This window comes from Staurois parvus, unplaced genomic scaffold, assembly GCF_062004578.1.
Source record: "Staurois parvus isolate SC_StPar_1 unplaced genomic scaffold, SC_StPar_1.0 ptg000071l, whole genome shotgun sequence".
Lineage (NCBI taxonomy): Eukaryota > Metazoa > Chordata > Amphibia > Anura > Ranidae > Staurois > Staurois parvus.
This window is the reverse complement of record NW_028317867.1, coordinates 6,782,179-6,808,826: the sequence shown is the minus strand read 5'-3', so window position 1 is coordinate 6,808,826 and position 26,648 is coordinate 6,782,179. Positions and strand designations below refer to the sequence as shown.

Genomic DNA, 26,648 nt, shown 5'->3' with positions numbered 1-26,648 from the left:
CTTCTAATGGTGGACACACATTAGGTCACACTTTGCCACAAGCGCCAGTTCCAAGATTGTACAAATGTTGAAATAGTGGCACCCTTGAATAAAAATTGTCCACGTATGAGTTGTACCCCATATGGAAAAAGGATGACACCAAGTCCCAAACTATCTTGCCACTGCTCCCCATGTAGTCTGGGCATCCGGGGGGCTCCATATGACTATCTTTTCCCTCGTAACACCGAAACGTATAAGTATAGCCTGTTGCCCTCTCACAGGTCTTCTACATCTTGACCTCATATCTGGCACGCTTGCTGGGGAGAAATTATTTGAATGCAAGGTGGCCAGAAAAATTAATTAGGGACTCATCAACGCAGATGTTTTGCTGGGAAGTATAGACATCTGCAAATGTTTGGTTAAGGTGATTTGCGATTGGCTGAATTTTGTGTAGCCGGTCAAATTCAGGGTCACCCTGAGGATGACAGAGTGTATTGTCGTTGAAATGCATAAAACACATTATACTGTCATATCTATGTCTGGCCATGGCAGCAGAAAAAGTAAATTCGGAAACCGTGATGGGTTTCCATGCGAGTGGTCTGGCAAGGTTTGAATTTTGGTTGGCGGCGATAAATTGTTGTGCATATAAATTGCTTTGATCCACAATCAACGCATACAGATATTCCGTGAAAAACAGCTCCAAAAATCAAGGGGAGTAGTTCAATTTTCTATTTCCACCTGAATTCCGGGTTGGGCAGTGAACGGGGTAAGTACAAATGCTGCAAAATTTGTGGACTGCCAGTCGGTATTTGCAAGCACATCCGGAAGGATATTAGGGGCTCTACGGGCCTGTGTGCAAATTCTTAGTGGCTGCGGGACAATACTTTTGCTCGCCACCGCACCAGTTTGTACTGCACTTATGGGACTCACCACGTTACCAAGTCATACTGCAGTGCTGGTATTATTATTATTATACAGGATTTATCTAGCGCCAACAGTTTGCTCAGCGCTTTACAATATAACGGGAGACAATACAGCAACAATACAGTTCAATATAAGAGGCTTAGGAGGGCCTGATCCTGGGAGCTTACAATCTAAGAGATATGTGAAAGACCAGGATGTACTAGACCGCTAGTGCTCGCCAGTTCACCAAAAGGTAGCGTGGTACTATTACTGGCACTCAGGCCTGATTCTGCGAACACTGCGGTTTTGTGTACAATGTATCAAGTGACAGTGACCTACTGACACTGCACTTGCTGGGAGAGAAGGGGGGTAAGCATAGGGGCTAAACGCAGGTGCTGGCAGGTGCCGGGGTTGATCCCGCTATCGCTGCATTTTTGAGGACGCTATACTAATGTAAACGCTGGTATAGTGGTGATCTGATCAAAGATATTGATCCGTTCAGACACTATACTAGCAATGGAGGTTTATTGTGTATGAGTGTGTTCCTGGCAATCGAGGGGTTAAATGTGATTACTGGTGTACTGACAGGCAATCTGGTGCCATCTGGGAGGGGCGTGAAAACCATGGGAGTGCAAATCACACATATATATATATATATATATATATATATATATATACATATATATATATATATATATATATATATGAATTTGCGCACCTGTGCCACCCTGTAGCAGTATTTCTGCTATAGAGCGGTCAGGAAGAGGTTACATAAGCGGTTTGTTTTACGGCGCTGTGTTACTTTAACTGACAATTGCGCGGTCATGCATTACACCAAAATTAAATTTACATCTTTTTTTCCTCACGGTTTGGGCTTTCTTTCGGTGGTATTTGATTGCCTGTGCATTTTTTATTTTTTGCGCTATAAAAAAAAACGACATTTTTGAGAAAAAAAGCAATATTTTGGACTTTTTGCTATAAAACATGTCCAGTAAAAAAATGTAAAAATCAAATGTCATCATAAATTTCAGCCAAAATGTATTCTGCAACATGTCTTTGCTAAAAAAAATTTCAATGGCAGTATAGATATTGGATTTTTTTAAAACTAATAATAGTGGTGATCAGCAACTTATGGCGGTAATCAGCGACTTATGGTGGCAATCAGTGACTTATGGCAGAACTGTGGGACTGTAGCGGACATTCTGACACTGGGAGGGAACTGAGCTGGGGTCACTGACATCCCCAGTGACACCATTACAGTGATCAGTGCAAAAAAAACCACTGACACTGTACTATTGGCACTGGGGAGGAAGTGCTTAACTTTTGGAGACAATCAAAGGGTTAACTGTGTGAGGGGAGTGTTTTACTAGGGGGTGGGGATGTGTACCTCTCTGTTACACACTGTTCTGGAAGGCTGAGCTCAGCGATCCCGGAACAGTGTGCTGAAAGCTGACAGGGAGGAGAGCTCCATTGAAAACAATGCAGCCTTCCTCCCCGTCAGTGTTTGCCGTCAATCGCCAGGCTCCGGCGAGTAATCACCGTCTGGGACCCGGTGATTGATACCTGTGTTCACGATCGGTGCCGTGGGTAGGGCGGTCGCACGCCTCGCGCGTGCCCCCTACCCCAGAATGCAGGATCACACTTCTCTACGTAATCCTGCGCACAGGAGCCACCTTGAAGCAGTATATGTACTGCGATCGGTCCCCTAGTAGGTAAATTCAGAAAATCAATAATAGGAGAAGTGTTTAACCGCTTAAGGACCGCCCTATGGCAGATGTACTGCTACAGGGCGGCACCTGTGCACAGAATCACGTATATATAGGTCCCGGCTGGTAATTACCCGCCAGCGCCCAGTGTTTACCAAGCATCTCCGATGGGGAGGAAGATTGTTTTGTGCACAGTACAGCCATCCTGATCAGTGTGCTTACAGTGAAAAACACACCCCATGCACCCTAGAAAAACACTCCCAGCACACAGTTAACTCTTTGATTGCCCCTCACATTAACCCCTTCCTTCCCAGTGCCATTAGTACAGTGTCAGTGATTTTTTTTTAGCACTGGTCATTGTATTGGTATCACTGGAGTGCTTATAGCGCAAAAAATTAAAAAAAACAGGTAATCAAATACCACCAAAAGAAAGCACAATTAGTGAGAAAAAAATTATGTAAATTTCATCTGGGTGCAGGGTTGCATGACCACGCAATTGTCAGTGAAATTAACGCAGTCCCATAATGCAAATGGCTTGGTCATGAATGGGGGTAAATCCTCAGGAGGGCAAGTGGTTAAGGGATGTTGAGAGGGTTCAGAAGACTTGTTATGGACCAGGAAATATGAAATCATCTCTCCTTTTTTATTTGTTGGTCTGTACTTTAAAAAAGCTGTGAATATACATCAAACAGCATAGTGCCTCCAGTGGCATATTGTATTGTATTATACTGTATATATGATTCAAGCGTAAGAACCTGTACAAAAGGGCATAATCATTCCAGTGTGCCTAAGCTGACTATACACCATACAAATTTATGCTGGTTCATGAGAAGAGTCAGTAAGTGGTTCCTCCATTCACACTCTATAGAGTGGATGGAAGAATCTGTTTTTATATGCCATTCAACTTGAAATTTATATCAATCTTAAGCACAGCCCTAACTATGCACATATTCACTGTCCATGTAGCAGAGCCTGATTTACAACAAGTTCCTGATTTTCAGTGACACTGAATTTGGTACCTTCTGGAAGCTTGCTGATAATAATAATTGGTAGTCTAATGTTGTTGTTGGTCTTGGCAGGACTTTGAGCCACAAGGTTGTAACTCTTATGAGTAATATGAATGTAACTTTGTTTTAAAGCATTATTGATTTGTGCTGCAAATATTGTCCAATATGTTATTTTTGAACTTGTTTTATAGGTCTTGTGAAATATAGATTGGCTGATCATTAAATTAATGGAATATGGTTTTTGATCTGACCCCTCAAATAAAGAACATCTCTTTCTTTATCTTTTCGCTAGTAATTTTAAACTTTTATCTGGGCTGAAACTAATGTAAACAATGGCATATAAATAAGCACAGGCACACTTTATGTTATGTTATCAATGTCTTGTTTATGGATGACAAATGACACAGGAATAATATAAGGGAGACCCAGTAAGCATAGTTCTGGACAACGTTTATTAGAAATTCTGAACTAATCAGCCATAAAAGTTGTTATTTGCCTCAGAAATTAAATATAAAAATAAATTGGCAGTGCCAACGCAAATGTCAGCAGTCCCTGCTCACACCACATTCCTTATAACAAGCTGTGTGCATGTTTGCTACTTCAGGACCTGCTAGAATATAAACATATTTATAGACATACCTAATATTATGTATAATAGATAATAATTTATAAAAACTTGGGGAAAGAAGGGTATTAAATAGTAGTTATTCAGAAATAGTTGTGTCTATTTATAGAGCAACTATGATTAAAACAGTCAATAATATTTTGGTTTCTATGGCTAACACAGCACTTTCTTTCTCTGTTCCAAAAAAAACCCCCAAAAAACAAAAAACATTACTAGCCACCTACTTAAAGTGAGCCTATAGTTTGCCTATGCAGAGTAAAAAAAACAGATTCTTAAATTAATTTTTATGGAAAGATGTGCTGGGTAGATGTGAATAATGCAGACCTAGTGATCTGTCCTTTTGATGGGCATGGACTGGGAGCCCCTTTTGTTATTTGAACATACAAGCTTTGACTACATCCTGTTATACTGGTGTTCTTTTTATGTTGTGTTATTATGACTATACTATTGGATTTTTGGTCTCCATATTGAAGATTGTGCTTGCAAAATTGTTGGTTGTTTCTTGACCACATATGGATATCACCACCAGAGAGGCAGTGGTTCCAGCTTGGTTCATTAAGATGCATTTCTATGGCAAACACATATTGTAAATTGCAGTTAATTGTATCATTTGGTACCTTTCTACAAATATCAAGTGTGGGCTCCAGTGTATTGATTTTCTCACATGTTCTCCTGAAGAAGGATTTCTGAACCGTGTCAACTCTACATGTGAATTGTGGAATTTGTAATCTATACATGTTGTATGTGGGGAGTATTTTTGCATGTTTAGTATATGTTTTATTGGAGTAAAATAAAATTGTTTTTATGATACTCAATTTCTTTCTCAGTTTATATGTCCACACAAAGTCCATGACTACAAATAATGTTTATAGTATTTTACAACTTATAGGGACATGGGCATATAGCACACACAGTCTGGGTCTTTAACTGTTTAGTAATATATAAATTTACATAAATATTTAGTACCCTATCTCAGTCTCTATATCAGGGGTCTCCAAACTTTTCATTCAAAGGGCCAGTTTACTGTACCTCAGACTATAGGGGGGCCGGTTTGTGGTCAGTAGGGGTAGAAAATGTCCCAGGCCCAGCATCAGTGAGAACAAACATGGCCTCAGGGTTGGTGGTCAGTAAAAGGAAGAGTATTGCTCCATCATTGGTATTAGTGGAAGGAATAGTAACCCATCATTGATGTCAGTGGAAGAAATGGTGTAACATTGTTGGTGTCAGTGGAAAGAATAGTGCCTTGTATCATTCAGAGGAATAGTGCTACAAGGGCCAATTAAAGGCTGGTAAAGGGCTGCATCAGTTTGGAGTCCTCTGCTCTATATTGTTAAAGGATGAATGTATCTAGTATCTCCAAATTATTTCAGGTTTGTGAGAAGTCCTTGTCTGACATATGTTACTTTTTTGTTAGAAGACTCACTTTTAATTTAATCTGTTTTGTCCGCAACAGGGAGATATAATGTTTCCACTTAATTGCTATTGTTTTCTGAGCATAGAAAAGCATCAGTCTTCTCTGCCTAGCCTATTTCCTGGAGTTAATATATTAATAATTCCTAATAGATACACTTATGGGAAATAAACATTGTGGTCACTCACTTATAACAAATACGAGGGTAGATTTTTTTTTAATCTCATATCAGAAAAGCTATATTAGTTAGGCAGATTCCAAGATAAAAAAATAAACCTTGGGATGAACACATTCTACCAGATCAGTACTTCCATGCATTGTTGCAGTGTAGTTCACCTTAGTCCTCCTGGATAATTTTGTGGTGATCTAAGAACCCCTGTCTGTGATGTAGAAGAGGAATTCCCAGAACACTCATTGCAGGCTCCTGTACATTGCAGGCTTTATGTACAAAAAGCTTGCTATAACAAAAAGCTTAAAACTAAAGGGGGCAACTTGGAGTTAGCCTTTTAGAATTTTCTTTCAACAATCAATCAGATTCAGACTTACTTAGAAAATATTATTGTGGTTTGTACTATAGGAAGAAAAGAGAGAATTCGACTTACCTAGCACATGCTTCAGGAAATGTATTCTCTGACTGTTGATGTGGAGTGATAAAGTGGCTGCAAATGAGTATAAAGATAAATTCAATGAACTTTCTGACTCCTGGAAAAATATGTTGGTTGTCTTTACTCACCTCACCTTCTAAATATGCTACTGTCTTGGCTGTGGTGATGATGGTTAGACTCCAGTACTATTTGTACCTGCTACCCCTGTATCTGCCACCCCTCTCTGCCAATCCCTCCACTGGCTTCCAATTGCCCAACGGATAAAATTCAAAATGCTAACACTGACATATAAAGCCGTTCATAACACTGCCCCTAATTACATCACCGACCTTGTTTCTAAATACCACCCAAACCGTACTCTCTGCTCCTTGCAAGACCTCCTACTCTCTAGCTCCTTTGTCTCCTCCTCCCATGCCCGTCTCCAGGATTTGTCAAGGGCTTCACCCATCCTCTGGAACTCCCTACCCCAATCTATCAGGCTATCGCCTACTCTGCTCACTTTTAGGCGCACTCTGAAAACCCATCTCTTCAGGGAAGCCTACCCCGACCCCAGCTAATACTGGAATCCTCTACTCCTCCTACCACTCCATCCCCCACAGCTAATTACCTCTTGTACCACTATCCCCTCACTCCTAGATTGTAAGCTCCAAGGAGCAGGGCCCTCTAATCCCTCTTGTATTGTACTGTTTTGTTACTGTACTGTCTCCCTCCATAATGTAAAGCGCTGAGCAAACTGTCGGCTCTATATAAGTCCTGTATAATAATAATAATAATAATAATTTGCTCAGCTTATCCAAGTGTAGAGATCAGGCATGCTGGCAAACACAGCTAGGCAAGTAGTCTATTCAAATGTAGATGAGCAATGGCATCCATGTTTCTTTCTTTACACATTTACTTTACGTAAAATTTCAGTTTTTTACAGGATAGTTTTAGTAGCTTACTGATTTCACTTGTTGCCCGGAAATGCTGTTTAAGATTCATAAATAAATTGTGTAAAAGTAGCGAGCCATGCAATATTACTGTATAGAAGGTTGAAGTCAGTATTTATGATTAGGTTGATAATAGCTTTTTTATGGTAACAATATAGAATGTTAATGGGTTTAGTTTAGTACCTATCATGAACCCTAAATTAATTCTCAAAAGTAATGAGAAGTTTCATAACACAACTGATGTACATTTTTATGCCACATTTAGCCCAAAGCTTCTCCACTTAGTATCTCGTTGATTTTGCTAAATTAGGATTATATTGTTCGGTTCTAGAAAGAGTTTCAGAGCTTTGTTTACCAGTTAAATGTATATGTTTGAAGACAGTCCCTTTTAGGCAGGGATAATATTTTTCTGTATATGGCATGCAAATTTTCTCAAGACACTGCTGTTAAAAGCTGCCAATGTTTCAATGTTGGAAGGCTAATGCACATTCTCATTTAGGGATTCACCACTTAATGAATGCATACTAATCATATTGCTGAGTAAGAAAAATAAAAAAGAGGAATGGCTAGGTCAAGCCTTCTAATGGAGGACTGGATACTGCTTGGAAAAGACCAAATGGGCAGCTTAAAATATTATTTATGAGTTTGTAAAAAAAAAATACATATACATTGAGTATTTATTTTAATATAAAGAGTAATTATGAAAGAAAAATGTAACATATGTATTGTTTCTATTACATTTAGTAAAGATGGATCTGGATGCACATTGATGTCAATCTATGAAGATATTGTTATTCTATAAAAATTGTCTAATATTTAGAATAAGTTGTACATGCGTATAGACATGAATTCACATAATTAGAGGCTTGTACATCACTGGTCAATTTTTTGACTTTGTACGGTTTAATCCAAATCTAGAGAAATTTTAAATGTCTGGATAATATCAACAAAACATTCCAAGAGCTATTAGAATGAGCAAAATAAACATGTCATCCACGTATAGCAATACATGTGTCATTGTCTGTAACAATTTAGTCTCCTCCACCACTTGAGTAATAACCTGTAGCCCGTATATATCCCTTCGTAACCAGGCCATTTTTCAGTATTGTGACAATTTATTTGACAATTACGTGGTCATGCAACACTGTGCCCAGATTAATTTTAGATATTTTTTTATCAGGTAGGGCATCCTTTTGGTGGTATTTAGTAACCACATTTTTGCAACAAAAAAGAAAACAGACCAAAAATGTGGGACTGTTTACATTTACCACAGCTACAAATGGGAGCACTGGCCTCCCATTTTTTTTCTGCAGTGCAGTTTTAAAATGGAACACCAGAAATACATGTTCCCCACTCCACTATTTAAAACATACACCAATAGTGAAGTAGCTAAAGTGAAATTGTCATCAAATCAACTAAAATATAATATATAAATCCAGGCCAAACATTTCTTTAGTTTTAGATAGAGTGGGGAATAATTAGAACCTCAGACAGTTTTTTCTGCTATCCAGATCGACAATAGTGAGCTTTCCCCCTCACTATTCAATGAGGGAAAACATCCAACATAGATTTCTTTTTCCTTTTTAGTAGTATAGAAGAAGACTAGAACCTCTTTCTGATGGGTTTTTTTTTCCGTGGTCAGTGTTCCTACTGCAGATTATCTCTCAGTTATGTATTATGAAACTGTTGTCATACTTGGATAACAGTAAACCCCAATATGTATGGTAATCCTTTTACATTCTTTCCAAAACTAAAAACAAAACATTTTGGACATTTGTTATTAGCATTAGGTTTAGTATTTATGTTTACAAACCAAATGTGATGTGTCAGTGAAATAACTCTGTAAATACTGTGTTTAAAGATACTTGAAAGGTATAGGCATTCTGGCTACTGGTATGTTTTCAAGATCCCTCTTTTAAAAAGTTTATTAACTCATAACTCTGTAGCACTACTCCCATGATGGTGTAGGATAAAACTTAAACAGCTAAGCAGGCCTACATTCCTGAATGTTCCAGTCTACTTACGCTCCTGTAGCTCCTGGGCACATCTACTCTCAGAATTGAATCTTTGGCTTGGTTGGGTATTTAAGCTGGGTTCTGGTCATTTTAGCCCTGTTTATTTATTTATTTTTAGCTAATATCTCTGAGAGAGAGGATTAAGGAAAACAAGAAAGCAAAAAAACAAGGAGCTTTACTTGCACACACAGGTAGTGTCATTGTCAGTTTTCAAACCACAATTTAGTGTAGCTTTGTTAGCCATTTTCTCTGGTTCAACTGGTAACACCTGGCCCTGAAATAGTAGAGTTAAGGTTTATGACTCTATAACAGCAGTCACAGTGCAGGTTTATTTAAAATGGTAGTAAACTCTATTTTTATACTTTTACCTACAGGTAAGCTTATAATAAAGCCTACCTGTAGGTAAAATGAACATCTCCTAAACATGCATTGTTTAGAAAATATTATAGTGAGCGGCAACCGGTGACATCACTGGCGCATAAGCTCTCAAAGAACGGCATACCCAGTTCCATTCCTTCAGAGCTCTGTAATATGGCTGTAGCTCCCATGAGCATGCAGGGGAGTGACGTCATTGCTGCTTTGGCCATTCAAGTTGCAGCAGCCTGGTAACCCGGAAGGAAGATCACGTGAAGATGGAAGCCTCTGCAGTGGTGACAGCGTGCCACTGGAACACCTCATTTTAAGGTAAGTATTTCATAATATGCTAGTACACAATGCATACTGGCACATTGTGCCTTTACTTTGCAGGAGGAATTTTTTTTTTCTCTAGGTTTACTACCGTTTTTAGAACAACCACAGTTTAGGTCTATGACACTTTCTTAAAATGGTGTGATATTTATTTCTCTGGATAGTTTAGGCCCTTAGCCCTAATGAGCAGCCACGGGAGCCTGTGTAAGCAATGAAATCTTCTTGCCAGATAAGCTGCAGCATCTACCCAGTTGTACCTGGACATTCTCCAGCACAGAAGATTACTTGATCAAGGAACTTTTGCCTGGTTCTCTCTGAATAGATATCCTGGCAGGGCAGCTGTCTTCAATACACAGATTTTCTCCCTGCTCCATCTAGTGCAAAGCCTTGAGTAGAAAATAATGCTTGGGAAGGTTGCTCAAAACATTTATCTTCTTCTCTCAGCTCACACCACTAAACTAACACTTTAGTGATTTGCTGGAAAGTATAAATATTTATAATGTGGTTTCTGAATCTTCCCACTTTGGCCACTGGAAATACCTCAACAGTATTGTTGTGACTTAGATGACGTTCAAAGCACATTTTATGGCCAATTCATGCAAAACTCCACGTAATCCCAAGTGGTTCACATACTTTTTCTTGCAACTGTATGATGAATCGGGTCTGCGAACCAATAGAACCGCAATTCATTTTTTTCAGTAATGCCCATGTTGAGGGTTAGGCCCAAAAAAAAATGTAAATTCGAAAACCGTAATGAGTTTCCATGCGACTGGTCTGACAAGGTTTAAATTTGGGTATGCGGCAATAAATTGTTGTGCATATAAATTGCTTTGATCCACAATCAACGCATACAGACATCCCGTGAAAAACAGCTCCAAAAATCAAGGCGGTATGTGAAAGACCAAGATGTACTAGACCGCTGGTACTCGCCAGTTCACAAAAAGGTAGCATGGCACTAGTACTGGCACTCTGATGCATATGAGAGTCATCAAAATTTACCGGCAAGTGCTAACAGAGATCAGGCCTGATTCTGCGAACACTGCGGTTTTGTGTGCAATGTATCAAGTGACAGTGACCTACTGACACTGCACTTGCTGGTGGAGAAGGGGGGGTAAGCGTAGGGGCTAAACGCAGGTGCTGGCAGGTGCCGGGGCTGATCCCGCTAACACTGCATTTTTGGGGACGTTATACTAATGTGAACGCTGGTATAGTGCTGATCTGATCAAAGATATTGACCCGTTCAGACACTATACTAGAAATGGAGGTTTATTGTACATGAGCATGCTCCTGGCAATCAAGGGGTTAAATGTGATGACTGGTGTACTGACAGGCAATCTGACGCTATCTGGGAGGGGCATGAAAACCATGGGAGTGCGAATCATGTATATATATATATATATATGTGATTTTGCGCACCCATGCCGCCCTGTAGCAGTATTTTTGCTATAGGGTGGTCAGGAAGCGGTTACAGAAGAGGTTTGTGTTACGGCGCTGCGTTACTTTAACTGACAATTGCAACACTGCACCCAAATTAAATTTACATGTTTTTTTCCTCACAAATTGAGCTTTCTTTCGGTGGTATTTGATCGCCTGTGCGTTTTTTATTTTTTGCGCTATAAAAAAAAAAGGCTGACAATTTTGAGGAAAAAAAACAATATTTTGGACTTTTTGCTATAAAACATGTCCAGTAAAAAAATATAAAAATTAAATTTCATCATAAATTTCAGCCAAAATGCATTCTGCGACATGTGTTTGCTAGAAAAAAAACAGTACGTGTAAATTAATTGGTTTACGTGAAAGTTATAGCGTTTACAAATGGCAGGAAAGATACTGGGATTTTTTATTTTTTCTTCATACTAATAATGACGGCAATCAGTGACTTATGGTGGTGATCAGTGACTTATGGCGGTGATCAGAAACTTATGGCAGGACTGTGGGACTGAGGCGGACATTCTGACTTAGGGTCCCTGACATCCCCAGTGACACCATACAGTGATCAGTGCAAAAAAAACCCCACTGACACTGTACTAATGGCACTGGGGAGGAAGGGATTAACTTTTTTATTCACTGAAAGGATTAACTGTGTGAGGGGAGTGTTTTACTAGGGGGCGGGGGTGTACTGCACGGGAACACGCTGATCCGGAGAGATAAACTCTTCTCTCCGGATCAGCATGTCAAGAGCTGACAGGGAACTGACAGAAAGCAGAGGTGCAGTGTAAACACTGCAGGCGTGCTTTCTCTCATGATTGCTGCTAATCGCCGGGACACAGCCGGAAATTACCAGCCGTGACCCGGCGACTGACACCCGCGGCCCCAATTGGCGGTGCAGGTAGGGTGGTAGCGCGCCTTGTGCGCGCCCCCTACATGTTTTGCAAAAGCACGTTTTAAAATGTGGTTTTTCCAAGCCGTGCCGACCTGCCACCGTATTTCTACAGTGGCTGGTCGGCAAGAAGTTAATGGAAGATAATACAAATATCATTATGGTCATTGAATTAGAATTAAATAACTTATCTACAACAGTTTGCATCAGATCAAACACAAAGGTATTTGTGCGCAGGGTTATAAACAGTAGCTTGTTACAGTTTTCCTACAAGTGTCATCAGTCGTTTTGTCGACATCCTAGTTAGACTTTACCTTCTCCTTTAGATATTGATCTACTTATCTGCCATCTTTGTATACCCTGATGTTTGTTTTAGCCTGTGGAATGTCCTTCATACACCAGCTGTGCTATTCAAGCAAATAAAATAATAACTTGATTAAATTAATTTGAAGGTCTCTTCTCAGAAGTATTGTGCTTTATATTGCAGTGGAACTTCTTTCTGGCATTTAAAAAAAAAAGTGAAGAGTACTTTTCTGCTTTATATAGCTTGTCCTTAGAATGAGCTGCACATTTTCAATGTTATTCCATTAAGATAAATTAAACAAACACTTCAGTGAAACATTTTTTCATTCAAGCAGGCTTTTGTTATCTGAAAATCAATTTTTTTCTGCAACCATTTTCTGATTCTTTCAGGTCCCCTATGTATTATTGCTTCTGTATAGAACTTCCACTATTAAACGTTCACATATCAGACTTATTTTTAACAGCATTTGCAATTACTGTATAACGCACAGTAATTCATAGCAACTACATTTCAGTGTAGTATGTTCAGATCATTACAGAAGGTAATGTGAAACAAAATTGTGAAAAAGTATTAATAACATGTGAGGTTTTTCTTTCTTTAATGAGTAAGCTTTGCTGTCACATGTGATCAGAGCAGGATACAATCCCTGGAACCTGTAGGCAAATGACCCTTGGTGCCCAAAGCAACCTGCCTCCTTTTAAACCCAACATTTTCTTGACACAAATGGTCCTGTCCTAATTTACAATATCCTAAGGATGATGGGAGAATGTGTGTTCAAACACTATGATGATGGGGAAAAGTGTGTCCAGACACTATGCAGGTGAAAAAGTTTATCTTCTGTCTTTAGGCATAGGCTGATTATACCTAGAGGTAGACCCAGGAAAGACCCAGCCTCGCCTGTGTTAATTATACTTTGTCATTCAGTGTATGATATTATGATGCTCTTTTATCTAAACTAGCTATAACATTGCAATATATATAAAATAAAGTGAGCACTCATTAAGTGAGAGAAAATATCAATGAGAGAGTAAGCAGCTAATGGCACAAGAGGGGATCACAACCTCCTCTGACTGTATAAATAGATAAATAAAGTGCAGCACTAAAGCATATCAAAAAGTTTGTTCTTAGAAATTCGTTGTCAAAAGTTCATCAGATATCGCGATCAATGCAATGGTATACACAGCTAGAAGGATCCAGTGGAAATGACAGAAATGCGCACTCACCGACCGCGCATAGGAAATGCGCATTTGTGTGTTAAAATCACAGGTATCGAGCTCCCTCAGGACGAGGTGTCATCAGGTGGTGATCTGCTAGGCTCACAGGACCTCCTTAGGATCAGGATTAAAAACGGCCAGGTGAGGGCTCCCTCCTCCAGATATAGTTGTGTCTGCCAGTCTGATAACCCCTCAATAAGGGGTAAAAAACGGGAGAATGCCCATGGTGTAGTATTTCAAAAGTTTATTTGATAACACATATAACAGGACAGGTCAGTATTAAAAACTGGCAAACAGCCAGAAAGTGCAAGGTGCAAGATACTAATACTGACCTAGAGTAAAATGGCCGCCAGACCTCCTCGTGGTCTGGGCGGCGATGAGGCGTCACAAGCTGTCAGTTCCTCCTGAGGCCTTTCGTGCTAAGGCACATCTTCAGAGGTCAGCCTCCCCTCTGAAGATGTGCCTTAGCACGAAAGGCCTCAGGAGGAACTGACAGCTTGTGACGACTTCCCGGAGGGTTGAGGTGTTCACCCATTTGTCATTTAACTATAGGCCAGGCGGCAAGTGGTTAAGAACAAAAGTAGACTACAAGTATCAGCATACCATGGGTCAAATGTTGGCAGACTACAGGTTCAAACATTAAGCAGCCACTTACCACATTTAGTATGCTGCTTCTGGTTGAGAGATGCCCAATTTGAGGTGACTTCTATGAAAACTTCTTCCCACAGATTCTTCACTTCAATCCTTTTGCTATACTCAGGGCATGATATGTCCCATAATCCTGGCCTGGCATGGACCAGGTTTTTGAAACCCTCCTTGGCCATGACTGCATGTACAGGCATGTCCTAATAGATGTCACTTCCTTTTTGATCACTATCTGGGTTATAGGTTAGATTTTAATTGAGAAAAATGAGAAAAATAAAAAATTAGGTATTTTTGTTGCACAAACCGACCTAAACGGAGCGGATGTAAGCAGACATCATCCGTTTACATCTGTTATTCTTCCGTTCCATTTTTTTGATGGACCAAAAATAGTGCTTTGATCCATTCAAAAAACAAATGTTGATGGAAGTAGACATAATTGGATAATTATCCGTTTATCTATTTTTAGATATAGAAGCATTGATGTCTGTTTTTCACCTGTCAATGGATGGATGAAAACAGACAAACGGTCCGCAAGTGTTAAAGGGCCCTAAAAATAAAAGACACACATGGTCAGCTGATATCAAATCAACCTCTGTACAGTGGTTACTTACCATTCTGATTGTTCTAGGCTAAACTGACTTATTTGTTTTTCTCCTTGTGCCAAGTCACATAATAGTATTACTGCCCTGTAGAAAGTAACACACCTTGAGTCAATCTGAAGGCAGGTTGGAAAAGCGTTTATGTTATCCAGACTTGGGATAACAGAAAGAGACCGGGGCACAAGACGTAGCCAGGAATAAGCACCAGCGAAACTAATCACTGGACACAGGGCTTATCACAGAACAAAGATATTACCAATGAACACTGAGGTCTTCACTGGACAATAGGGCAGTCCAGCACAATAGATAGAGGGATTGTAACCACCTTTGGAAATGCATAGGCATTAATCACCACTGAACTGACCACTGCTAGATACAAAAAGCTTGGGCACAGGGAGCAACTGCTGCCACACCCAGGGTTTGATCAATGCTAACCAGAAATAGATGATCACTGGACCTAAATGTTAATATTATTACAATACTTGAAGACTCAGCACAGGTATAACCAGGAAATGGCTACCTCCACTGCCATAGTATGAAACAACAACAGCTGTGATTCAATCTTGATCACAATCATAATTAAACCACTACTATTTTCATAAGGAATGACCTTCACATAAACACTTTAGCTTGATATGATCACCATTACAACTACAGAATGACTATTATTACTGTCAGAGAGTAACCACAACATATATGCTACTATAGTCAGGAATTTGTATTCACATTATTTACACTATAGTTTCTAACCCTACTATAGTTAGGGAAAAAATAAAACTATTGCTACCTTACTTAAAGAGTGAACATGACATCCTTTTCCCTCCAGTTAGACATTATCTGTATCCATTTGTTATGCCCAGTTTTAATTTCAGACCCCTCTCACTTTTAAATTTTAAGCCCAATAAATTGAAATGTAGGAAATGTTTCCTAAATAATAATAATAATAATTATTATTATTATTATCTTCTATCTATCTTTTTCTCTGCTTTTACATTTATGAATCTCCAAAGCTGTATCTTCCTTGTTCATTTTTTAGACATTCTGTCTCTTCTATTCAATGCTTTGGTCATTCTACGTATACATAAATCTTATTTATGAAAGATGTGCATGCCAAGCTGCAGTGTTTGAGATTTCCAATATTTTACATATCGTTCCTGTTGGATGATTAAAAAGTAGCATATTTCACATAAATCTTTCCAAGATATCACTGTTACATCCATTTTTAGACTGCTGGTAAGTGCTAAAAAAATAAATAATATTATATGTTGAAGCAAGAAGAAAAAAAGGTTGTATATATGTTTTTGTATTCAAGGATACATTCTGCACATTAATTCTTGTTTTACATCCTGTTGAATTATCCCATTTAATATTCGTGTTATTTTTAATGATCAAACCCCAACTTCAACCTAAAAAAATCTAATGTGCAAAGATGTCTACTGGCCTTTTAAAAAGGTATTTTTCATGATCTGACAATAATATCAGTTAATAAGTTAATATAAGTTACATTTTGCAATTTTCTAATTCCAAAGCTACTGTTGTGCAGCCACTTTCTTAAGTTATGTCTCCAAGTCTAATTTTAGACAGGATCCTCTACTGTATGCTTTATGTGCACACCACAAAATAAAAGCATTATATCCAGGGTTAAAGCTCCACTGAAAGAACTTCCTAAGGTGTTAGGTGCATAAAGGTTTATAATGGTGTATGCAGTAACATTCAGTTCACAAATTAGGATAAGGTATCTACCACTGTGATCCATGATAATCTTAGACAGAGAAAAAGTACCTGTATTCTTGATGGCAATTAATACAAATTTTTTTCCTTAACTTCGAGCATTAGAGCATTAGGTGGGTTTAAAACATGAATGTGGGTTTCTTGGATGCACACTACATCACCTTGTAGTTTTTAAGCCTCAGCCCACTTAGCTTAACACTTGTAAGTACTATTCAGCTCATGGGCATTTTATAATTTTAATAGTCATCAGACATAGTTGATGACATGATGTGAAAGTGCACTAAAACTTTGACGGAGACAACATGTACAGGTGAAACTTGAAAAATTAGAATATCGTGCAAAAGTTCATTTATTTCAGTAATGCAACTTAAAAGGTGAAACTAATATATGAAATAGACTCATTACATGCAAAGCAAGATAGTTCAAGCCGTGATTTGTCATAATTGTGATGCTTATGGCTTACAGCTCATGAAAACCCCAAATCCACAATCTCAGAAAATTAGAATATTACATGCAATCAATAAAACAAGGATTGTACATAGAACAATATTGGACCTCTGAAAAGTTTAAGCATGAATATATACTCAGTACTTGGTTTGGGCCCATTTTGCAGCAATTACTGCCGCAATGCGGCATGGCATGGAAGCTATCAGTTTGTGGCACTGCTGAGGTTTTATGGAAGACCAGGATGCTTCAATAGTGGCCTTCAGCTCTTCTGCATTGTTCGGTCTCATGTCTCTCATCTTTCTCTTGGCAATGCCCCATAGATTCTCTATGGGGTTCAGGTCAGGCGAGTTTGCTGGCCAATCAAGCACAGTAATCCCATGGTCATTGAACCAGGTTTTAGTGCTTTTGGCAGTGTGGGCAGGTGCCAAGTCCTGCTGGAAAATAAAGTCAGCATCCCCATAAAGCTTTTCTGCAGAAGGAAGCATGAAGTGCTCCAAAATCTCCTGGTGGATGGCTGCATTGACCCTGGATTTAATGAAGCACAGTGAACCAACACCAGGAGATGACATGGCTCCCCAAATCAACACAGACTGTGGAAACTTCACACTGGACTTCAAGCATCTGGCAGTGTGTGCCTCTCCATTCTTCCTCCATACTCTGGGTCCTTGGTTTCCAAATGAGATGCAAAAGTTGCTCTCATCAGAAAAGAGGACTTTGGACCACTGAGCAACAGACCAGGTCTGTTTTTATTTAGCCCAAGTGAGATGCTTCTGACGTCATTTGTTGTTCAGGAGCGGCTTGATAAGAGGAATACGATATTTGAAGCCCATGTCTAGGATCCGTCTGTGTGTGGTGGCTCTTGATGCACTGACTCCAGCCTCAGTCAACTCCTTGTGAAAGTCCCCAACACTTTTGAATGGCCTTTTCCTGGCAATCCTCTCCAGGCTGAGGTCATCCCAGCTGCTTGTACACCTTTTTCTTCCACACTTTTCCCTTCCACATAACTTTCTATTAATGTGCTTTGATACAGCACTTTGGGAACATCCAACTTCTTTTGCAATTACCTTTTGAGGCTTTCTCTCCTTATGCAGAATGTCAATGATGGTTTTCTGCACAACCGTCAGGTCAGCAGTCTTTCCCATGATTGTGATTCCTACTGAACCAGACTGAGAGACCATTTAAAGGCTCAAGAACCCTTTACAGGTGTTATGGCTTAATTAGCTGATTAGAATGGGACACTTTGGGCCTAGAATATTGCACCTTTTCACAATATTCTAATTTTCTGAGATTGTGGATTTGGGGTTTTCATGAGCTGTAAGCCATAATCATCACAATTATGACAAATCATGGCTTGAACTATCTTGCTTTGCATGTAACGTGTCTATCTCATATATTAGTTTCACCTTTTAAGTTGCATTACTGAAATAAATGAACTTTTGCACGATATTCTAATTTTTCGAGTTTCACCTGTATGTCTCTTAAGCACGGGGCGGACTGACCATTTGGAAACTCGGGCACTGTCCGAGGGCCCGGGGTCAGTAGGGGGCCCCATGAGATGCCCCTGGTACCTTTTTCATAGGGTTTTTGAGTTTGGGCAAGGACACAGGGGCCCCATGATCCCCTATTGCCCGGGGGCCCCATGAGTTGTCAGTCCACCCCTGCTTGAGCATTTAGCCTTGCTCTGTGAGGGATGGTGGGTATACTACATACTCATTCCTTAGTGCTGACTGAAGTTCAGCTTTAAAATTCGGTGATGTAAGTGCCATTTTTTTATAACAGAAAGCTGAAAGTTGGGTTTTAATGATAAAGATCCAATTCAAGTAGCACTGACCATCCACAGGGATGTCATTCTGGGCATCTGTTGTTTAGGGTTATAAGTATTACTGCTATAAAATAAATTGTGCAGTGTTTTGCAGAAAACCACTCTGTTGTTCTATGTAATGAATATTACGGACACACCTTGGGATGGTTTGCATCACTCTTTATGAATAAACTATAGATTTCAGTTCACTTTAGAAAATGCCTACCCACGTGATTAGCAGTAGATGTATGCTTTGAAGATGTGATCAGAGGCTCTGTTTATGGCATAGATAATGCAATCAGTGACTTGTATGCATTTGACAACAAAGGAAGAATTGCATATCACAACTGGATTTTATTTACTTTTCAGGAAAATACACTGCTATAGGGTTTTCATACACATTGAGCAAGTAATAACTAGATGGCAGATTTCACGATAAACACTTATAGTAGTAGATTTTCCTGAGAGATAAACTGACACTGACTGTCAATTTTGTATGACACATTGATATTGTATGATTTAAAAGAGTGACTACATTTATGATATGGTTACATTCCTTCTTCTGTAGTTCATTAGCTGGATTCTGGCAAATTTCAAACTGATGACGACTATTGGTGACCTTTCACACCAGTAAATACCCCAAAAAGTTCAAAAAAGAAAGTTCCAATTACAGCATCTTTCCTCTATGCAGAAAAAGTAAAGTTATTGCTTAAAGGAAGGGCTTTAAAGCACTGCATACTTCAGCTATGTGTAGAATCTCTGATAAAGAGAGAGCTATCTGTTTTGCAGGAGTCTTAGTTAGGAACTTTTCTTTCTTAACCCAGGTTCTAACTTTGACCAGATTACAATAAAGAATACAAGCCTCGCCTTCCTATTCACCAGTGATATCCTGTAGCATAGTGGGTGGCATTGTATTGCTAGGAAGAGCTGAAATTTGGTCCAGGAGCCAGGATATCAGGAGTGGGATTAAAACGGTGGCTCCAAAAACGTTTAGGCAAATGGACATGAGAGCTTTAAGTTGAATTTTAAAAATATATTTTTAAGTAGAATAAAAAAGTGCACACCAAAGTAAAGTTACTTTATAATTTTTTAATGTATTATGCTATGTATTAATACAAATACATGTTTGTGTTTATTTCACAGGCTGTTAATTATCAGTGAGTGAAACTAACACATATCAATACACTTGTGATCCTGGGGATGAACCTGTACATCAATAGTGGTATGTTTTTTGCTTACATTTAAAATTGTAAATGAATATAATTTTTTGGAATTGACACAATGTTGAATTACACTCTGTAATAGCATCAGGTATTTCTCCAAATACAAACTCTATTCAACTTTCAACCTTTTAGCTCTAATGACTTCATTTTTTATCTGATACCAACAAGGAATCCTAATCGCTCAGTCCAAATTTCTATGTGTAACTGTAGAGTCTACAAATAATTCCAGGTGGCTGTTTGGGACACTTGGAGTGGTAACATGTAGGAAGAATATGCATCTCGGACGGGCGCTGCAGCGCACCAGAAGTGATGTGGCAAGGTCCTGGGAAGAAACCGGAAGTTTACCACGGAGAGCTGATTTGGTCCCCAAGCTGATTAGGTTGCCATGATGACGTGTTTAGCGGACATACGCTTTATCAAGTCATCATACTCTTCCTGCTGTGAGATTATTTGCTCTTACACCTTGGCATATGTGACCCTTGGCCCTAAGGTTTACCCAGGATTGTAAGATCTTCCACCATAGCCGTGGGGTCCAGTAATTTGTCACCATTTATATTGTATAGTGATTTTTTTTAACATAACTCTTTCACATATTGAAATAAATGCTTATGGAAATTTATGGGTTATATGGCGGTGTGACTCTTCCATAGTGTCATCTCTACAAACTTCCCTAAGCACTGTTTTGTTTTACTCTTCATTTTTTTCTGCAAGATATTTCTTTCAAGATCTGCTTCTGCTATTTTCTAAAGCTCTGACAGTTACGGAACCTTTAAATACACCCAGAAAACTGGCCATACACAAAAGCACTTGAAATTTCCCTGCTGGACCAATTGAAATTTGATCAATGTGTCCATTCCTGCTTGACAGAACATATTAGACATACTGTATAATGTTCCTTGATCAGTGGCTGCAGTCAATTAGCTTCAGCAGCTGATCAGTGTATTCTGACAGTGGTAGGTGCCACTGTCAGAATAGAATGTGTTAGCAGGCAGGCATTCCTCCTCTAACTCATTTTTGTGGATGGGGCAATCTGGCTGAACAATGCTGCTGGCTAAAAAAAACCCAAAAAACTAACTAACCATGTAAGGCCTGCTTTATATGGTGCTATAAAATGAGCACATTTTAAAATACAAAGCCACTTTGCCTTTTCTGTCTTATTCACCCAGGTTATATGCTAGCAGCAAGTTTGAAAATCTGTAACATGCATTAGGTTTGTAAATGTATTTTATGGAATAGGAATGAACTTTGACTTAAAGTTGACTTAAAGTTTCTATGTAAGTGAAACTTGCACCCTCTTGAAAGCAAAAAGTAAATATACTGTTAAAATTTACATTACCATATTGAAATATATTAGCATTAAATGGGGGTTATTTATTTATTATTATTATTATACAGTATTTACTAAAATCGTATGGTGCAAAATGTGGTGCAGCTCTGCATAGAAACCAATAAGCTCACGTTTTATTGGCAAAGCTTAAATAAACAAGCTGAAGTTAGAACCCAATTGGCTACCATGCACAGCTCCACTGGATTCTGAGTGCACTAGTTTTAGTAAATATCCCCAAGACAGTGTCATTTAGCAGCCATGATTGATAGAAGGATTCACATATGCAAGCTTTATAAGCAAAATTTTAAATTAAAACTCCCAAAATTGTAAAAGGTTCCATTTTACTTTTTGGGGAGAGGTTTACTGTAATATAAGGGTATGAATTGAAGTCATTTTAATTTCTTTAGGAAAGCATCAGATATGGTCTAGTCAAAAATGGCATGGGTTATATTCTTGATGTATAATATAAATAAGTGTTTAAGTTTTGTTTCGTTGTTTTTAAGAAGTCTGCTTGTACTCTGTATTGTAAGAAGGTTTCTGTATTAAATAGAACAGTATTTGAAAGGTATAAAGACAATCCTACGAAAACGATGAACTTTATTGGTACCCAGGGACACATACAACAAAATGATTCAAATTTCCCAATTTTTATTTGTCTTTATCAATTAACATTAAAATCAAACCATCTAAAATCAAATGCTTTCCCTCCATATAACAGTAGATAAACCCCCCTTAGTTTAATGTGTAAACCAAAAGCAAGAGGGTAGATATTCATGGTAACCAATACATTTGCTTGCAGTGCTGATTTTGTGGACCCTTTGGCTTTTGATTTATGCATTCTAATAAGGGGAGTTTATCTCTTGTTATATAGAGGCAAAACATTTGATTTCATGTATTTTGTTTTTAATGTTATAGAAAAAAAGTGAATATATTTAACCTATATCTTGTATTTGTCTTGGGGTACCATCATTTGTTTAAGATTGCCTTTATATCTGCATTATGGTACGTAGTTGCCTCCTATGTCTTCTTTACGTATTTATATAATCCCCTCTACCCACCCATAGTCAGTTTTTTTATATATACTAATGTTTTCATTTCTCCAAATCATGGCTATAAATGCTGGATTATGTTCCCAGCACTCATCCACTTAGATTAGTGGTGAATAAAGACAATCAAAGTGATTTCAGTAAAATTGATTTTGAAACAAAATTACTGATTTTTTTAACATTTTGAAAAACTCAAATTTCCTTATTGAGCAACTTGGGCAGATTTTGCTTGAGAAAAAAAATGTAGGTTTTTTTGGGTATATTTAGAATGATTTATTTTATTTTATTTATTGCTCATTGAATTTGTGTTTTTTCCTTGTTTTGTGTTTTGACTGGTATTTGTGTACTATTACTTTATTTACTGTATATATATATATATATATATATATATATATATATATATTTTTTTTAACTTTAACTGTTTTGTTGAACATTTGCAAAGGTTTACAATAGGTAATAGTAATGTTACAACAGCATGTTTTTGAGTCATAATATTCAGAGACAATAGTATATTGATTATATATTATAGATGAAACAAATAATGATGTTTACATTTTGTCATTAGATGTTATTATAGTCATCAGATTTATCGAGTAATCCTGCTGTATCTTTATAGTGTGAACTGTAGTTTGGTAATTTAGAAAGGAAAGGGAGATAACTATAGTGAGATGTGTATAAGATCTAGAAAAGTTAGAATAAAGAATGATAATTGGCCTGGTAGTAAATAGATATTTCCTTCAAGGCCTTACATTCCTTTGGACACAAATAATACATTTCCAAAATGTTGGATTCTGAGAATATAATATAGAAAACAGATAATTGTGATATTAGCGATAGTATATATAGTGTATCTTAAGGCCTATTATAAAACAGTACAGTGATGATCTTTAAGCCATAAATTCCAGTTTATCTGAAATTTGTCAAGTGAGTCATGTATTCAAGCAAAGGTTTTTTCAAAAGCTGTATTTGTGTTTAATATTTCATTTACTGTAGAGATGGAAGGCGCAGTGTGTTGTTTCCAAATACTGGCAATGCTTAATCTTGCGGAAATCAGAATATGTAGCAAGGTGGTTCTAGATTGAGTAGGCCAAGAGTGCATTCCTAATCCCAGAAGTGCTAAAGCTGAATTGGGAGATTGAGTTGTACCAGTAACTGTTGCAATAAATGAGAAAGTATCTGACCATAATGGACAAGCCGAGGACATTCCCACCACATATGAAACAGGGATCCCATTTGGTTGCAATTCCTCCAACAGAGTGATCGGAGGGAGAATGTGCTGCCATCTATTGTGGGGTAAGGTACCATCTGTGTAGTAACTTTTGGGCTTACTCCCAGTCATTAATACATCTGCTAGCTTTTATAGTCCAATGCGCAGCAGCCTTTCACTGTTGGATAGAGTATTGCTTTCCAAGATCTCGCTCCTACTTTTGCATTGCTAATAATTTGTCAGATCAAGAACGTTGAAGGAGAAGATTGTATATGAATGATATGCAATGTTTGCAAGGATCTGTATTTTCAAAGAAAGTGATCATGTTTCGAAGAAATGGATCTTCCTTGTATTCCAAATTTTGTAGTATGTGGGAAAGTCTTAGGTATTTTAAAAAGTCTTTAGATACAATATGATATGTATTTGAGTTTTGGTTGAATGATCATAAGGTTTCTTTCACATATAGTTGAGTGAGGTTATGGATACCCGCTTTATTCCAGGATTTCAGCTCTAGATCAGGTGTGAGTGCTGAGATGGAGAGTAGGGGTATGAAGCCATTAATTGTGGGGCATGTGTGAGAGGAAGTTCATAGGATAGATAACCAAGTACGGAGGGTTGTGTTTACTGTGTGAAACTAAAGAAGAAACTGGTTTGAGTGTGCATAGCAGACTCATTAATCGGCAGGGTGTATAGTATACCTGAAATATACAGGATCTTTTTAATCCCTGTTAATGAAGGTTGTAGGCAGCAAAAGGAGTAAAAGGGCCATTTTGTTCAAGTGGTAGGGATTGTAGCCCACTCTGATGATACTTTTGTATTTTTTTGTGTGTGGGTTTGATGCGGATCTGATGGTATAGGAATGTCCCAAGATATTTCATTCCATCATTGGGTGTCAGAATTGGAACCAATTTTCCTTGGTAAGTAAGTAGGAGCTTTGTATGGAATCCCCATTGGTATTTTATTTTCTGATTTATAAGTGGTGCTGTTATGCGTTTGAATTCCTTGCGTTTTTGCGCAGTGTAAGCAGATATATCTGCATATCGATTGAAAACCCCTTTCATGGGATTTTAAAGGCAACCATAAAACAAGCTATATGTATTTATAAAAGCATTGTTTTATTAATCATACCATTGTGATAACAAAAACTTGATAAAGATTAAAAGGATTTTTTATATACATTGCTTCACATATCTGTATTTTCCACAAGAATATTCTGTGTATCTTTGTTGCAAGATTAATTTTCAAAACCATACAAATATTGACAATCTCTGTATAGTGGTATCCCCAGCTAATACATGTACAAAATATGTCCACACTTTCACACTCCATTGGTTCTTGATTATTAATTGGTTAGCTTGGGGTATCCAATGCGTTTTAAAGCTTTTTTTATTAGCTCCTTCCTCAGGGAAATCATACCACTCTGCAATATAAGGTTCTTATCACAATCAACTACATCCACATTATAATGAATAATATTTCAAGGGAGAAAACAAATTGTTTTCAAATATATTATAATGCAAAAAAGATTTTTCTTACGTATATCATAATCTGTTAGTTATGGAAGCCATCTCCTATAGCCGAGGTGTAACAAATGGTTACCGCCATCGCCCCTATGGATTCACACAAGGACCTCTTAAACCTCCCTGCCCACTGTTATAGAAAGAAGGGGATGATACTAATACATCTGATTTTAAATAAAGTGATTCTTTATCTCTCAGGTATTGGACAGGTTGAATAGTTTAACACTACATCTATCATTTGGTAAAATACATTCTCATAGTTTATATCCATGCTCTTAAGAATGGGGAAGAGAAACATCTCCTATACCCTGCCAATAATTCACTGGCAAAGAACTGATCTAAAATTACATTGTCCTCAACCAGAGAGACTATATATTCAAGTATCAATTAATGTCACAAAATAACCCCCTCCATTTGATCAAACTTAGAAAAAAACAGATAAAATAATTACATTTACAATTAGCCATCCTGCAGATCTGATTGTATAGGAATGCCCCAAGATATTTCATTCCATCACTGGGTGTCAGAATTTGAACCAATTTTCCTTGGTAAGTAACTAGGAGCTATGTAGGGTATCCCCATTGGTATTTTATTTTTTGATTTGTAAGTGCTGCTGGAATGCATTTTAATTCATTGCGTTTTGCACAGTGTTAGCAGATATATCTGCAAATATTGCACATTTTTCAAATGGAGCTGGAAGTCTTAAGCTTTCTAGTAGTCATCATAATTGCCTCTTTGGCATGGTAAAAATGTATTCTGGCAATGATATCTCTTGGTACAGTATCTGGTAGGTGTTTAGGTCTCATTAATCTAGGAGCTCTGTCAATAATAAGCTCAGGTGGTGGCATAGATGGTAAGAGGATTTTTTTGGAAGTCATCCTAGAAAATGGGGTAGCTTAGAGGATGTAACTGATTCAGGGATCCCCCTGAATTTGACATTATTCCTTCGAGATCGATTTTCTATGTCTGCCATTTTTTCTTTTTAAGCTTTATGGTCTGTTGTGCCTGATACGGATCTATTACGTCATTATGTGCTGCTATACATTCCTGAATTTTCCATTCTGTTGCATCAGTATGTTCCGTATGATGACTGACCTATGTTTGGATATAGTGTTCCAATTTTTGTAGATCAGATTGTACATCCCTATGTAAAGATAGCAGCAACTGTTTCATCATAAGAGCTGCAATTGGAGTGTCTAAAGGAAGGCAGTTCTGCCATTAGATTAATAGGCTCGGTCAGTTCAGGTATATCATCAGATGCATTTATGGATTTCTTTGTACTTACTGGAGCCCTTGTACAGGGTGAGTGTAGTGGTGATGAAGCCGGTCTTTTAAACAAATCCTTCACTGGAGAGACAGGATCAGTGATGTCAGTGTCAGAGGCTGATGGAGAAAGT

The 26,648-nt window shown here is 38.0% G+C and overlaps 1 protein-coding gene across 8 annotated transcripts in view; it reads left to right on the top strand.

Annotated features, from left to right (window-relative positions):
• The window catches only part of SGCZ (sarcoglycan zeta), a 1,110,583-nt gene that overhangs the window by 284,904 nt on the left and 799,031 nt on the right, over window positions 1-26,648 (top strand). For 6 of the 8 annotated variants that reach the window (XM_089669298.1, XM_089669297.1, XM_089669295.1 and 3 more), the window contains one exon: window positions 20,072-20,150. The exons of the other annotated variants lie outside the window; for them this stretch is intronic. The gene's annotated coding sequence lies outside the window, so the exon portion shown is untranslated. The remainder of the gene's footprint in view (window positions 1-20,071; window positions 20,151-26,648) is intronic. 8 annotated transcript variants of the gene reach the window in all.